Source organism: Pseudochaenichthys georgianus, unplaced genomic scaffold, assembly GCF_902827115.2.
Source record: "Pseudochaenichthys georgianus unplaced genomic scaffold, fPseGeo1.2 scaffold_701_arrow_ctg1, whole genome shotgun sequence".
In the NCBI taxonomy this organism is placed as follows: Eukaryota; Metazoa; Chordata; class Actinopteri; order Perciformes; family Channichthyidae; genus Pseudochaenichthys; species Pseudochaenichthys georgianus.
The window spans coordinates 1-5,000 of NW_027263255.1; positions in this window are offsets into that span (position 1 = coordinate 1).

Below are 5,000 nucleotides of genomic sequence, written 5' to 3' on the forward strand. Positions count from 1 at the left end.
AAACAAACATAATCAGGGTAGCGGCATATTTAGACTAGACATGTATGACGAGTGGAGCCGTGTGGTGCAGTGGGTTGTGCGTGTGTGTTGGGGTCAGGGGGTCACAGGTTCAAACCCCACTGCAGTCAGCATGTCGTTGTGTCCCTGAGACAGTGCTCCTATTGTTTCTCTACAGTTATATCTGAAATGCGGCATCTCTGTGTCTTTTAACGTCTGTCCTTCTCGTTTTCTTTCTTTCTCTTTTGCTTTCCTTTTCTGGGGAGGATTCAGCTCTCATGAATCCAGAGTTTCATGAGCCACCAAATCAATATTCAAAAAGTATTCCAGGCTGTCTTCTGTCCCGGACGGAAAACTAACCAGTTATTTGGGCAAATACTGACGTTAAATTCTTCCATCTGCTCCCTGACCTCACGGAGAAGTGTAAGTGGCTCCTGCCTGAGATCGCATGCTGTGGTTTTATTAAATGTGGAAGGGAAGACAGCTTTTAGATGCAGCTCCTCTGTCTTGGAACAGTCTGCAAACTAAATGGAAACTGAGCAATCTGGTGCCACTAAATGTTTTTAAAGCTCGTTGGATGCTACTCAATCGGAAGCTGCTGGTACCCGTTCATGTGGATAATTATGTACATGATGCTGTATGATGTCCTTTTGTTGTTCTGTTGATGCTTTTATGTTTCATGTGGAACTTCTTGAGCAGGTCTCCCTTGGAAAAGAGATCAATGAACTCAATGGGATTTATCTGGATAAATAAAGGTTTGAAATGAAATGAAATGAACCAAAAAGTTCTAAGTCCTAAATTCTTATGCTGCGTTCACTTCGGACGCGATGCGATGTTTGGGGGCGGCGCGATTACATGTAAAGTCAATGCAGAGACGCGGACAGACGCAAATTCACTCTGACGGCGCAGGAAGCGGTTGATGCGAAATCCGCTGCGCGATTGAGGCGATTGAAAGGGACCAAACACTCGAGTTCCATTTTTTCAACTCGAGCGTCTGTTCTATGTAATGTCTTGTCTTTTATCTGGACCCTGAGTCTGCAATAAAGTTTTCATTCATTCATTCATATTCGCGTGACGCGATCTCGCGGTAGCCAATCAGCGGTGAGAATCTCAGCCTGCCGTCACTGATGTTCAACCAGAAAACAGCCGTTAGCTGTTAGCAGTTAGCACACAGAGATCACAGCTCCTCATATCTGTTCAGAAACTGGACAAAAGTGAAACAAGTACAAACCACAGACTGTCTGTGTCATGGCGAACACAGTCGCTGGTTTTGTGAGTGTGGAATGAGCAACGTTAGCTTAGCCTGATCGATCCGAACTCCAAAACACGCATTTTAAAAGGTTGTTCGCCTGCATGGGAGCCTGCCTGCAGACCTCCACTCTCAGGACACCGCCACTCTCAGTACAGGAAGTAACGATTCTGACGCGTTTTTTTTCCCGCCCACCGAAGGACTGGTTTGATGGAAGTTTTCAAATCACAATGGGGACTCATCACGGAGGTGATGAGTCCGCCCACCGTGCACTTTGGGTCGGCCTTGGTCAAGCCCTTTTGACCCCCACCCCGCTCAAATGACACCATGGGGTAATGTAACGGGAGTTGACACGGGACTCTGCCCGCCTCACAAGTGCCTATTTTTCACTTTCCCCCGGTTTTATTATTTTTTATTTTTACCCGGTCTCGGGTGTCCCCCCACGGCCTGTGTCCAGCCCCCCCCCCCCCCCCCCACTCATCCATATATTAACGGATTTTGAAAATTTTTGTTGCATTTTTCTCCTCTCCTCTCACTGATCGAATGGCAAACGCGACCCACTGTCAGAGGACCTCCGCGCCGGCCCGGCCTAGGGCCGGTGCTCTGGCGGTCGGTTCCTCCGAACTGCGGGTTCGACTCTGATGGCCGGGAGGGTGTGCTGCGTTGGGGTGGGGGACTTCCCCCACTCTGCGTGTCTCTTCCTTCCCGGGCCGGCCGATATGAAGCGTGACCAAGACGCACCGTCCAGGGGTCCCGCAGCGGGGTGGAGGTTCCCAGCTATAACCTCCCCACCTCCGCCGCGTATATATATATATATATATATATATATATAGGGACACCTTGTATTGTAGTTAATATCAGTACAGTATCACTTTTCATCTCTTAGATTGATTGAACTGTTCTGCAGCGCGTATCCCTATGCGTAGCTAGACAGTTAGCTAACATTTAAAAGTCCTCCAATGAAGATGCAAGGTTTTCTTTCTTGACTTTACTGTTCTTCTTTTACTTTGTAAAACTGCAACAATACAGAAATAAAACACATATAAGTATGCAGGCTTTACATAACATATAAGTAGCACTGTACAAACGACACACATACTACTATTAGGAATTAGCTATCATTAGCATCACTATTAGCTAGCACACGCCAGAATTGTCACTTCCTGTACTGACAGTGGAGGTGTTCTGAGAGTGGAGGTCTGCAGGCAGACCCCTCTCTTCGCCTGCCGTCTGTCTGCAGACTTGTCAAAGCATTAATTTATGGTTTTTACTAACCGGTATCAGTATGTCGTTACTTCGGCATCATTTTGAAACGTGTATAACAATTAAATCACGGTAAAATATGTTCATTTCGTTGTAGTTGTAGCCCCCGAGCCAGCGCGTCTTGTTTGAATGATGCGAGTTAACACAGCTGACAGCCGCGGTGAAACTCGAGCGTTTAGAGTCCAGTGTGAACGCAGCATTAGTGTCCTCTGTAGTACTGTAGTCCCTTGATTGGAGCCTCCTCCTTAGCAACGGTCTACTCTCCTTAGCAACGTCCTGCTATCTAGAAAGAACAGACCTCTGAATGTCGAAAAGTGACCAATAAGAATCAAGTATTAATTAAAACCTATGATTATAACACTGATTCCTCTTCTTATAATACACATATCGATTCAGTAAGTGCACTTCTAGGATTCTAAAATGATGTTATGTTTTGCAGGTATGAATGTAGTCTTTCCTCGGACCCCTTTCAAGTGAGTGTGGTACTAAAGGACACTAGGACCATTAACCCTTTTAAAGTATACAAATATATTTGTGTTCCTAGGTGTGTCAAACCCCTACTTGGTAGAAATATCTACAGAAATGTTTGTCCATACACCCAGTCATTCAAGTGAGACAAGAAAATGGCATTGCAAGTAGTGACAGTCAGCTCAGGTTTTACAATATATCATTTTATTTTGCGTTCTCCACATCGTCACAGTACTAGTTTTACATCAATAGGGTTTTGTCTACTTAAGAAACAGAATGCATAATAAAACAAGAGCACTCCTTCCTTTTGTTGACTTTAAAAGTGGGCTGTGGGTACGAGAGAACAGGTGCATCTTGGGAAATAAGTCAACTTTACAGTCCATTTCTAGTTCCTATGATAATTCATTTCTGTCAGTGGCAGAGAGAAGCAGTCCATGATTATGTAAATATCAGAGGGGAGCATTGAATGCACCTTCAATGTAACTGCAGACAATGAGCAGTAGTAATAATAATAATTAATATTATTTACACACTATTTACACGTTTTTCAAATTCTTTACTACCAAGCCACCCTTAAAATGCTCTCAGAAGCCTCTTCGTAAAGTTACACACCCCTAGATGTATGTTGCTATTTACACTCAGCGATACACTGCCATGTGTTACTGTACAGCAGGAAGAGAGGTGAAATGCATGCCGGAGTAGAACTTTAACTGAAAATACACACTAAATGTAAACAAGCATCAGTCAGAGAAATCAAAGCTACATTGAAGAGAGGCGAGTCGAGCCCGCTGCTTAATAACACACTTAAAAAACAGAAAAGAGAACAGAAAATAAACGGTAGGCATCAGCGGCAACGAAGCACCTCACATGGAGTCCAGACAGGTTTGTTATTGATCAGTCGTTAACAAGTGTATCTGTTTTATGGTGTTGCACTGTTGGAGGAGCCTCAGATCTTCATTGACATATCTACACTGTAGCTACATGACAATAAAAGCCTTGAATCTTGAATCGTCTGATGCTTGAAAACACGCCATTATTCAGGGAACAACCAATATTTCCTTTACACTGGTTTCTTCTTGCACTTTTATTTCAACACGTCTGATTGGTCAACTTGTGGATTGTGCTGGGACAATTGAATTTGGTCTCCTACTAATTTACAATTGTTTAAAATGTAATGACGATGCAATATTGGCACTTTTTTATCTCCATATGACCGAAACAGTGATGTTTGAAATGCTGTGTAGCTCAGTAAATACATTTGGGATCATAACACATATTTGAGCTGTGCCACTGACTTATTACCCGTTATAGAGGGTTTGGGCGTCTCTCGTGACTTCATTAATGGTTAATAATGCTTTATACATCAGTCATAAGCTAGACCCTCCAGAAAAACGCGATTCTGCGATCGCAGAATTTTCCGCATAATCAGCAAAATGGCGCAGATTTTTAAAAAGCCGCATATTTATCAAAAGGCCGCATAATCCCCGCATTTTTCCACACAAAGTTGAAAAAAAAAGTTAACTCATCTTGACGCACTTTGATTCATTCAAAGATTCGAAAATGCTTTCTGCTGCTGCGGACAAGAAAGCCAAACAACTCACGTTCACCGAGGCATCGACCTCCAAAACCCTTTCGAGGGCTACAAGAAAGGAAGTGAGTAGCCTACAAGATTGAAGCTGGTCAGATAACGAACGAGTAAATGAAAACAGAATGAGGTGTGTGTGTGTGTGTGTGTGTGTGTGAGAGATTAGCCCAATTGCTTTTACAATAAATAAACATTGATTGTGTTTAATTGAATAGTAAAGGGGTTTAACGTTAGTGGCAGGTTGTGTGTGAGAGAGAATAAATAAATAAGACAGCCCAATATTGATTTTTCCCGCATATTTAGCAACTTTCCGCATATTTTGCAACTTCCCCGCATAAAATCACATAAACCCCGCATGTTTGATCGCATAATCAAGGATTTTAGCCTGCGTTTTTCTGGAGGGTCTAATAAGCTATTAATAAGTACATTTGGGTTTAT